Raw genomic sequence first — 12,111 nt, 5'->3', positions numbered from 1 at the left:
CCTGAAAACATCACTTCAGGCACAGACATCTGTCCTCTATTTTCTGCAATGAGCGACAATGTGAAGAATTCATTCAGCTTCTCTGCAGTCTCCCCATCCTCCTTTATTACTCCCTTAACTCCGTTGTCATCCAACAGTTCAACTGCTGCCCTAGCTGGTTTCCTGCTTCTGATATATTTAAAGAATTCTTTATTTTGGACTTGACATTGTTAGCAATATGCTCTTCAAATTGCTGTCTTGCATCTCTTATTGTCTGCTTGCATTGCCTTTGTGCAAGCTTGTGCTGCCTTTTATTTTCCTCACTTGGGCAAGACTTCCATTTTCTGAAGGAAGCCCTCTTTTCTACAATTGCTTCCTTGGCACTGCTAGTTAACCAGACGTGAGCTCTTGGACTTGGTGCTACCTTTCCTAGCAGAGAGCTCTGGTTCACTGCTGCTAGAAGTCAGGAAGGGAATGGCATGAGGGGAGCAAGGTACGACACAGGGTTGTCCCCATAGCGCCAAACCACTAAGCCAGTGTCCTAGGAAGGCCCAGTCAGACAGGCTGGTTCAGAGCACTCTGATGTGCCAATGGCCCCCTATTCTCCATCTCAACAGCGCATGCAGAGCACAACATCAATTTATAAGCAATCTAGTTATGTCACCAGAGACTGGGCCATGTTCTCCATTTGCACTTCCCATGGGCGGGGCTTCACTGAACAGCCAATGGAGCTAATTACCCTATAAGTTGCCCATCCTGCTCTAGGGCAATGCCTCTCCCATCTTAATATGAATGTTTCCTAGGGACTACAGGGTACCATTTGCATGGGGTAAAATACCTTTTTAGAATTTGTGATCTAAAGTCTGAACATTTTGCTTTTCCTTAGACCCCCCCCCCCCGTTTTCTGACCTACAAATCAAGGGTCATTGCTCTAGAATTGGCTTTATCAGATATCACAAAGCCTAAGTGCACCTCCCCCACCCTACAAGACATTTGAGTTAGTTGGTGATATGGTACGATCCTCAAAGCAATCTTCTGAATGTTTCCATAAAAGTAAGCCCCATTCTGTTCAATGAGATTTCCTCGCTACTTTTAAGGTTGCAGCTTAGCTGAAGCTTTGCTCCCTGACGTACTTCAAAAAGCACCAGGCCTTGTTGGCCCAAGAGGAAACGTGTAATGATTCCCCTTCCCCTGTTCCAAGACATCATGAGTGGAAGTAGGTGAGAGGCAACCACCACTGTTTGTGTCTCATTAAAAATAATTTCATAGCTCATCTTTGTTACTGAGTTCCTGTCATGATGCAGCTCTAGTCCAGCTTAACAAAGGATGGCCTCTTGGTGCTTCCTTAGATAACAAAAAGAAATATTGTCTTGGAGAAATCAGATGATCTTCGCTGTTGTCCTCTCTGGGCTTCCAACAGTTCCTTTATTGTCTAAAGGTGAACACTGTGCATGGTTGAATGTTCCACTGTTGCACTGCAGAGTCCACACGGCAGTCTAGGCTGCCAACTTGATCTCTATTAATACCCCATGGACAATGCTTGGGGCACACTGCAAATGCACAGTTGAGTTGAATTAATTTGTTTCTGCTGAGCTAGGAAGTAGCCAAGAATGGGGAGTCTCAATGCAGCTGCCTGCTCCTAGGGAATCCCTACAGGCAGTTGGACTCCTCTGATAGCAGCTGCACACAGAAGGGAGCGTCCCGTCGTCCCTGTGCCTCACCCGCGGCTCATGTGTGACTCTCATTCCTCATAGTAAGAAACACCCCATTGGGATCACGTCTGTCCACCGCAGCCACGGTTCTTGGCTTAGTTTTATTAATTTAAAACATGCAGTGATTTTCAAGAGGGTGTTCACACTCAATAAGCATATGAATAATTCAAATTGGAATTAAAAGTAATGTTAACAAATTGTTGTTGTTTTAAAAAGCAGGTTAAAACTTAGCCCAAGCAAAGGGCACCATTTATTTATTTATTACATTTTTATACTGCCCAGTAGCCAAAGCTCTCTGGGCGGTTCACAACCATTTGCTATACACTTAACACACCTGGGCAAATGAAAAGCTCCAGGTAAGGGGAGAACATTCCACAGGTGGGGCATCCTCTCTCTGGTTCTTTCGTTGGCAATGTTTTTGCTCCACTCCTTGCAGCTATTCCTTCTCTTGCAGATGGATTGGGGTCTCTCCCTCGCCAGACTGGTCTTCCTGGGTTGACACCTGCCGAACATCTGATGATGGGGCCTCCACAAGAGATTTGGACACCCAGGCAGGTTCAGGTGAGAGGGAGCAGCCCTTGACACATTTTAAGGCACATAGGCTGCAGCCCATAGTTACCTATGAGTAATTCTCATGAAAGTCAATGGGCCAGTTCTGAGTAGACATGTGTTGGAGTTTAAAGAAGAAGACCAGCTCTCTAGAGTGGCTGCATTCCACAAGTGTGGACAGGGCCTCTTCAGGCGTGGCCCCAATGTGACGCCAGGAACCCTTCAGTATCTCTTTGGATCCACCTGCAGTAGAACTTTCCAAGGAAATGCTGCAAGGAAGCGGCCTGACCAGGGGAAAGGATGCAGCACCCCCGCCCTCCGCTTGCCCAGAGGAGAAGCGAGAGGCCTGGGCGCTGGGCCAACGGCCGCGCTAGCAGGGCGCCCTCCTCGGCCTGGGGGCTGTGAAGGCCCGAAGTGCCCCACACGAGCCTGGCCTGTCTCCACAGTGCCTCCCTGCGTCCATCTTGCTTCCCAGGGGCTCCTCCAGCCTGGAGCTAGTGCTGAAAAGTTCTCGTCCGGCTCCAGCGCCGTCTCTAGCAAACCGGTGGCCCCAGCCTCCGCGCAGAGGGCCCCGAGGAAGAGGGCGCTCCGCCCAGCGCGCCCTTGGGCTGGGCCGCGCGGGCGCCTCGCCGCTGCTGCGGCTGTTCCGGCCCAGAGGCTGCGCCTGGCAGGGCCCCGCGTCTTCGCGCTCCCTCGGGTCTGAGCGGAGAGCGGAGCTCCGGGTTCGAATCCTCCGTCCCGCTTAGCCATGACGTCCAGGGCGGCCCACTGCGGTGCCCCCCGCGGCCCTGTGACCCGGGCGGGGGGAGCGCGAGCCGGCAGGGGGCGCGGCCGTTGCGCCCTCGCGGGGCTGGACGGCGGCGGCGGCGGCGGCGGCAGAAGAGGCAGACGCCGAGGCAGAGGCGGCGGAGTCCGGAGCGAGCCGGGAGAAGCAGGTGAGCGGGCGCGGCGGCGGCGGCGGCGCTCCTTCGGGACTGGCGAGGGGGCCTCCCCCGGGCGGCCTTCGGGCGATCGCAGGAGGGGGCGAGGCCGGAGGCGCGCTGGCTCAAGTCCCCTTCGAGTCTTCCAGCCGGGCGAGTTCGGCGCCGGATTTGAACCCGGCACTCCGTGGCGGCGGCCGGACCTCGGGCAGCCTTGGCCGGAGGGGCCCCGGGAGCCCCGTCGCCTTCCTCGCGAGGAGCCATTTGCGGAGGCGCCCTGCTCCGAGGCGCCCCGCGGCAGCGGCGGCACAGAGGGAAGAAGCGGGGCGAGCCGGACGCGCCTGTCCGGCAGCCGCGAGCCGAGACCACGCCGGGGGGTCCAGTCCCCTCCCGGCGGGCAGGGCAGGCCCCCGTCGAAAGAAGCCCGGGCGAGCCGGGGGCCACAGCTCAGCGCGCAGGCGGAGGCATGGCCGGGCGAGCCGGGAGGGGGGCAGCTTTCGAGGCGGGTGTGTTGGCGGGCGCCGGCGCTGGGGGGCGGGGGCGTGCGCATGGAGAGGGGGGCTCCCTCGCCCGCGCGCCCTCCATGGCTGCGTTGAGACGCCCGCGGCGGCAGAGCAGGACGAGCCCCCCGGCCTCCCCGCCGAGCTGCCTCCTTCCCTCCCCTCGGATCTCCACTCCCCAACGCCCGCCTTCCCTCGGCTCCCCTGCCTCAGCTTCTTCCTTGCCCCCCCCCCTCCTCCAGCCCTCACTCCTTCTCACCCTCCCCGGCCAGCATTTCGGATCCTTTCCAAACACAACTGGGCACCGCTTTGTCTTAGTTTGCAGTTAATGTGTGTTGGTAATGATGGTTGATGACTGGGGTAATTAACGAAAGGAGAATCGATTGAAGTTTGGAGCAGGAACTGGGTGGCATTTGGGAAATTCCTTGGAGATGCCCCCTTTAGCGGGCTGCTGGATTAGTGGTCTGTCAGATTTTTGAAACTCCATTTTGGTGCAAAAGTAGCATTATTACAGGTCTGTGTGGATTGGCTCAGGAAGTGATTTTTGGGAGTGATTTTTTTTCTCACCTTTTCACAGGCTTTGCAAATTACTTTAATTGAAGAGGAGGTGGGGAATACATTAATTGGAAAATTTATTTTATTTAGGGCGATTTGGATGAGAAATAAATTGGTGAGCTTTGCCTTCTGTAAAACGTAAATAAATCGTAGAAGATGATTTCCAAATTTGCCTACACAGGCACATATGTAAATTAATGTAAGCAAATCTGTGTCCCAAACCTTTTATGTGCCAAACCTCTCCCAGGTAAAAGAGACCTGCGAGCCAGCAAATAGTCCGGCCGGCAGGACAGACACATCCTCTGTCCGGCAGGTGCCCTGGGGCTCCCGGCCAGTGTCACGCCCTGGGCCTGCATGTCAGGGCTGCTCTGCAACTCTCTCTGCGCTGCGTCTGTCTCAGTACAAACAGCCAACTTGGGTGGTTGAGGCCGGTTTGCACAGCCTGGTTTATTTATTTAATTATTTATAGAGCGTCTTTCGGAGCATAATTACTCCACCCCACGACAGTGTACAAACTTCCCTAAATACGTGTACAAACTTCTCTAAATACGTGTACAAACTTCTCTAAATACCTGACCCAAGAAACTAAAATCATGTCACATCCATTGAAAATGAGCCGTAGCAGTTAATTCATCACTGCAGCTAGTAACATGTGGATTGAAATAAGCATGTTTTAAGATTTCTCATTAAAGTGGGGCTCCAAGAAGCCACGAATAATGAGAGGACGCCGGAGGGTCCATTGGGGTGGCGGGTGGAGTTCTGGGCTCAGGGTCTGCCGGGGCGGCTTCCTTTGCCAGAGCGGATGAGCCCTCGGGATGAAACGAGTGGATTCCCTGCATGCCGGAAAAGTGCCACTTCAGAGGGGCCTTCCGGTCACGCTTTGATGCCAGGGATCCACCACGCCTTCCCAGTCGTTGCCAGTTGTGTGGACTTCCTAGCAGGGGATGTGGGCTCCCGTTGAGGGGAAATGTCTCTGCAGGCTGGAGACCTGTAGCTGTAGCCAGCCCTCTCGCTTGCGCTAACATCTCCTTGGCAGTAATGGCTGGGTGCTCAGTAGCCTGCAATGAGGAGTTTCCACGTGGGCGATGGCCTGGCCCTGCCCTGTGCCCTTTGGGCAAGCGTTGGCATCGCAAGAGGGTGGGGGTGATTCCTCCCCCCTTCCTCAGAGTGGCTCAGTCCTGGAGCTTATTGGATCCTCAGGAACGGGGCATCGCCAGAAGCTTCACGGTGTTGTTTATAAAATGGCCATTCAGGGAGATGCAGAGAGTGAGAACACTTGGTGAGAACACCAAGTACAAAGAGTTCTGTGCTTGTCCCAGGAAACTGGAGAAGAGTCTTGTGGCACCAGAAAAGATTAATACGTTTCTTAGGGCAAGAACTTTCATAGGCCAAAACTTCCTGCTGCAGCTATAGCAAAACCGCGTTTACTGAGGGAAGAGCACGGAGACATGTCCATGTGGTGCACACACGCCTGGTAGACAGAATGGGGGTGGGGGTGGGGTGGGTCTCAACTACATGAAGAGAAAGGGGGGCACAGAGAGAGAGAGAAAGGTGCAATAATTAAATTAAGAGGGTTTAATTAAAATCAACTGGTTCTGCGCATTGCTGAGGACAGGGGCCGCCCTTACATTCAGCAAAGGGGGGGGAGTATCCAGCGCCCTCCCCCAGCCTGATGCCTTCCAGTTGTATTGAACTTTAGCTCCCATAATCCCCTGCCCACAGCTATGCTGGCTGTGGGCTTCGCCAGGTGAGGGAAGGGCTGCTGCTGCTGCTGCCTGCAGAGAAGCGGGTGGCCGTTTCCTTTGGAAGAGTCTCCCTCCTGCCCTTGCTTTGGCTGCATCCCTCAGTGTGTGATGAGAGAGAGGGAGGGAGAGGGAGGGAGGGAGGGGGAGAGAGAGAGAGAGAGAGAGAGAGAGAGAGAGAGAGAGAGAGAGAAGTGGTGGTGAGGCACACGCACGTACACACTCCTGTTCACCCATTAACCTTAATGGGTTTCCTGCCCTTCTGGAGTGGTGCTTCAGCACAAACCTGGTAGTGCCTCCGCCCGTGCAGGGTGCTCCAGGTGGGCATTCACCCACCAGCCTCCCCCCCCCTCACTGTGCCTCCTGTGTGGGAGACAGGCTGGGAGCCTGTGGGGACTTTGCCTTGTAAGGAGACACACACACACACACACACACCCCAGAGGATGCCTGAGGCTCCTTTCCTGGCCTTGTGTTGTGTGTGGGAGAAGAGCAGAGCTGGGCTCCCTGGCTTCCACCAAGGCCACTTGCTTGACAAAGCCCTATTCCCCAGCAGGGCAGTGAATAGCTTTAGGGTTGGACTTAATGGTCTGCGGGCGCCTCTTTAGATGCTGGTGCTGCCGACTGAGCTCACCTACTTCACCATGTGGTGATCCAGGCCTGCCTGCTGGGGCACGTGGGTGGGCTGACTGCTGTGTAGGGCCCTGGACTTTGACCCAAAGTCCTGCCCTGATGGCACCACTGCTCTGCCTGCACTCACAGCTCCACACGCACTGCCAATGCCGGAGTATTGATCTGGGTCGCAAGGATGGAAACCTTGCCGAGCCACTGATCACTTGGAGAGCTCAGAGCATTTCAGTGAACTGTTTTAAACCAAATTATTTCATGGAACAGGCAGCATAAGTCAAGATTCACTTCTAAAGTCCAATTTATTTCTGTGTTATATAGTGGAAAAGAAGAAAACAGATCATTCATTTTTTATTTTAAATTTCATTTCTAAACTGCCCAATAGCTAAAGCTCTCTTGAAGCGGTTCGCAGAATGTAGTGCTTGGATCTCAATTCTGCAATAAAACCAAAAGTAGATGCAGCTGATTGACAGCCTCACCTAGCAAAGGCCTTAGGCTCCACCTGGTCATACTTCTAGGACTCCCACTAGCATGGCTGAGCGTGGACTGAAATGTGGAAGGGTTGCCCTGGTTGAGCATAAGGCAGTGCCCGAAGCCTTTTATTTGGAGGCCACTTCCGTTGAAGAAATGTGTGCGAAATGTATTCCCCAAATCCACAGTAAGGTGACATCTTTCTTACACCAACCGAGAGAACAATCAGTGCACAAGATGAGAGATCTCAAAATCTCGTCATTGGGCAGGATGTTGCAAAGAGCCAGGGGCGGGGTGGGGGGGGGAGAAGTGGGGAGGGGAACCTGACTTGATGGTGCTTGCATGCCCAGAATCCCATTGGGAAAAATGTTGGACACTCAGTAACTTAGTACATTTTTCATTTCCCAAATCCAACATTTCTTCTCCCCTTCTGGTTCCCAGTAACGCCCCAGGGCAGCTCCAGGTCCAGTCTTGTAACCAGCAGGGCCTAATTTGGAATTCTCCAGGCCCCCATTTTGTGACTCTGAGCATGCAAGCATGGGGACTTCATCAAAGCAGGACTTGTTTCTGCTCCCATTCCATGCCCAAACCGATGCTTTGCAACATCTTTCCTGGTGTTGTTCAAAACTTGCACATCTCTGTAATCTTTTGGTAGACCTAATAAAAGTATTCCACTAGCACAGATTTTGTTTTTTGTTTTCTTATGGCCAACACAGCTACCTTTGTTTTGTTTTTAATATATGTGAATTAAACCTTCATCCCACCAGGAGAGAGTCAGGGAACTTACAGAAGTTGTGATTTTGTTGAAGCAGTCCCAGTAGAGCTTAGAAGACTTCAGGAAAAATAATTCACACATGTTATAAACAGAAATGATCAAATCATTAGACATCCAGAAATTGCAACAGTAGCCTGTTTGCTCAGACGTAAACCCCATGTAGTAAACCTATGTACACCAGTTGCTGGGGAACATGGGTGGGAGGCTGCTGTTGCACCTCTGCCCTGCTTGTGGGTCCCTGATTGACAGCAGGCCGGCCACTGTGCTAACGGAGTGCTGGACAAGATGAACCATTGGTCTGATCCAGCCTCAGGGCTCTTCTTAGGTTCTTATTTTCCCGGAGTTTACTCCTAGCAAGTGTGCATTGGATTGCAGCACGAATATCTGATTGAATTCTTGTGCTTTTCAATCTGAGTTCCTGTTGCTGCTTTTCAGCCCTGCACATGTACATCTATGAAAAAGTGCAAGCTGCCCTGACCATTGCCCTATGTGGGGTGTGTATGTCTGGGGGGAAATTCCTCCCCATTGTCTAGTGAGGCAGCAGCTTAGTCCCAGGCTGAGCAGGAAGACTCCTTGGATTCTGAAACAGAATCAGTGCTTGAGTGGCACCCAAGAAGACCCAGCGCGGCATGTAAGGGGGGTTGTTTCCTCCTTGAAAGGGACACTTGGTTGTAACCTAATTTCAGGAGGACAAGTCTGAATGGTCGTGCTGGCCGTGGGTGGGGGTGGGGTAGCAGTTGGGAGTCCAGCCAGGCTGGGCCAGGCTGTCTTCATGCCCATAGAGAGAAGCTCCTGCAGCTTTGTTGACACTCTGTCATCAGCTCATATCAGGACATTTTAATGTCCTCTCTGAGGAGCTGCTCAGATGACAGCTGGTGGGAAAGAAAGATGTGTGACGTGAGCTGTATCTGTTGATAATCCCACCAGCCGTGAGAAGGCTGACGCAGCAGGAGGGGGGATGTATTCGGGGACCCTCCTTTCCACCGCCACCTCTTGCGCTGACAGACTCATCTTGGGGTGCATGAAAGTGGCCACCCTAGAAATCGTGCTGCCCCGTCCCCATCCACAATGACCTCTCTTGTCCCTGAAGCTCTCAGATGAGGTTTAGCTCCTTGTGTGCACGTTCAATTGATTGATTGATAAATTTATGAGTCACCTTTGGGCCTAAATAAGGCCCCCAAAACTTAAAACCATTGAAACATAAAACAAAAGACTTTGAAAACAATGTAAAACTATAAAAGCAACTGTAAAACCTTCTTTCAGTCCCAGCCCTCCCAAATTCTCTTGAGCTAGAAAAATGGCACCCTGCCTTGGGGGGCGGGGGGCAGCAGCTGCCACTCCGGCCTGAGTGGTGGCGATCTTGTGAGGAGCAGTGCGAAGAGCTGCGTCTCAGGCCAAGAAAGCAGTTTTGCTTTCTTGCATCCGCAGCCTGCTGGTTTGGGGCAAGCAAACATTTCAGGGCCTGTTCATAAGCCACGCCTGTGTTCCGTGGGTCATCCAGGGGTGGGGTCCCCATAGACTAACCAGTGGGAAGATGGTTAGACTAACCACAGGCCTGCTTTTATCTATATCTTGACAAGCTGAAAGCCCCCCCCCCACACACACACGTTGGCTTTAAGGTCGGGACGCACAGAACTGCAGGGTGTCCCCGGCCCTGCATCTCCTGGTGTGCTGGTGAGGTGAGGGATAAAGCCTGGGCTTTAATCTTGGGGCTTAAGGCACCACACTAGGCAACCAAAGCAAGAGGTGGGTGAGTGGGCGTGAGGCAAACAGCCTGCCTTTCACCACAGGGTCAGTTGGTGCAGCCAGCTGGCCCTACAGTTTCACCTGCCTGGTGTCAGTTTCGGGGAAACTCAGAGCTCCCTTTGTTGCACTCCCTCGAGAGGAAGCCCTCGTGTTTCCCCTGGGATGGCCGGAGGCATTCTGGGAGGAGGGCCCCCACGTTCAGCGAGTGTCCTCACCTGGAAGATGGATGGATGGATGCGCTTGTTTTGTGTTTAGCTCACTCACACTCCTCTTTACATGGGAGTCTGCGTGCCTCTTCCTGCCGTACCTCAACTTTCTCAGCTGAGGCGTGTTACATGCGGAATGCCCTAAAGTATTTGCTATGGGTGGCAACGCCCAGTTCTTCTGATGTCTTTTGCCCTTGCCAGGCACTGCCAGCATCTGTTTTCCTGAGGTGTCAGGACTCTGCGAGGGTTAATGCCAATATGCAGCCTGCTCTGGGCGGTTGATTTGATTGGGAATTCTGGCCAGAACCCACTGTCACAAATCCCCATGGCAGGAGGTGACGGAGTGTTTGACGTGCTAAGAGGAATGAGCAAAGGTGGGGCAGGTTTTCAGATCTGAGATGGGGGCGCTCTCTATGCCCTCTGCAGCCAGCCCTTGGCCACAGGGGCTTCTTCTGGGACTCAAAGCAGGGCACCTGTCCTAGCAGCCCACCCACATGGGGTGGAGGTGGGGGTGGGCCTCCTGTTCCTGGCCCATGGGACCCCCTTGGGCAGTTGCTGGCAGCTGTGCCCTGTGCTGTTTTTGTCCTAGTGCAGCACTGAGGCTCTGTCAGGGTCTGCGGGCACGTCAGGGAGCCTGAAGGGTTGACAAGGATTCCCATGACCAAGAGCTAGCATGAATATCAGAAGAAGCCCTTCTCCCCCCCTTCCCCCTCCCTCCCGGTTGCACGGACCTGGTCCAGGGTCCCTCTCCAAGCTGCGCAGCTCGGGTGGCCTGGGATGCCAACGCAGCTGCCCATGGCAAGGGTGGGATGTGGGTGACCTCAGTGCATGGCGTGGGGCTGATCCCATGGGACTGGCACCCTCCCCTCCTGATGCACACAGCTGGGTCATGGAAATGTCACCTTGCCTGTGTGAGAGCCACAGGCCACCAATCCAATCCCCGGCAACTGGAGGAACATTTGCAGGAGCCCCAATCTGAAAGAGAATCTCCACCCTCCTAACCAAGGTGGTGTCTCCAAAGGTGTTGGCGTTGTGGCTGGGAATGCTGAGAGTTGCAGTCCCACCCAGCTGGAGGGCAACAGCTTGGGGAAGGCTGCAGTGAGGGGGTGGGCGTCTGTTGGCACGGGAAGAGCCCAAGGAGGCGTTTGGGGGCGGGGGTTCCTTCCCAACACACACAGCCACCCCACACCCACTGGGGCACAAGCCAAGGGAAGTTCTCCTGCAGAAGCCCTGGGGAGGAGCTTTGCAGGGGGGTTGGGCTCTTGTGAAGCTCTACTTCATTTCATGGGTGTTGCTTGCGTAGGAGAACTTCCCTCTAGATTGCGCCTTTGGGATGCCAGGCGTGGGCCTGAAGCGGACTCCATCCCCGAAGCAATGATGCAGAGTTCAGGGAGCGCCGGGAGGCTTTGGGTGGCACCTTAGTGAAGGAATCACCAGAAGGGAAATGTTCGGCCATGGATATTTAATTTCCTCTCCTTACTGGAAACAGGCAAGTAAGACAGATGGGAAGCAGCCAATGCTCTGCTTCTATCATCTTCTTCTTCTTCATCATCACCAGTAGAAACACCCTAAGCCTAACGGGGGGTCTGCATTTGCCACTCCGACTGGAGGAGTCGCTCTCTGCTTCTCGTCACTCCTTCGCTGTCCTTGCAGGCCATTTGGCACAAAGCAGATCAATGCGTGGAAGGGAGCCGGCCGTGGGGAGGGCAAGTGAGCAAGTGGCCAAGGCCAGCCCCAGACTGCCCACCGCCAGCCCCTGGATCAGCCGGACGCGGAGGCTCCGTTGCTTGGGACTTCTGCATTTTCCTGGCCCCCGCCATTGGCAGAAGCTTCTTTGGGGTCTGCTTGTGTAGACGTGGTGCAGCTCTTCTGCCTTTTCCTCCTTCGTGGTTTTTGATGTGTAAAAGAAAAAAGACCCGAAGCAGTGATGGGAAAACATGGGAGGGTTGCAAACAAACGATGGCGACATGCTGCACTCGGTAGTTGCAAGCTGAAAGCTTCGTCCAGACGCCTTGCTCCCGGGGCAAACCAAACCACCCTGATTTGAACACATGACCCATCTTCCACAGATCCTGGCGTCTCATGTGGGAATCAAACCGAAAGCATCCCTTAAATATGTGACTGGCCCCTTCAACAGCTGTTACAGGTGGGGGGGACGCTTCCAAGTGTTGGGTGGTGTTGGGGCCCCCAGTGTTCACCCAGGGTTAAAAGGGAGTTGCTGGCATGGATGGCATTTCTGAGGAATAGGGCTTATTGACACATACCTCCAGGCTGAGCATGAGATGGGGGCCCACGGCACGAGCACACCAAGGGATTCCCCTCCCCCAGCAGA

Source organism: Elgaria multicarinata, chromosome 18 (assembly GCF_023053635.1).
Source record: "Elgaria multicarinata webbii isolate HBS135686 ecotype San Diego chromosome 18, rElgMul1.1.pri, whole genome shotgun sequence".
In the NCBI taxonomy this organism is placed as follows: domain Eukaryota; kingdom Metazoa; phylum Chordata; class Lepidosauria; order Squamata; family Anguidae; genus Elgaria; species Elgaria multicarinata.
This window is presented reverse-complemented; position numbering follows the sequence as displayed.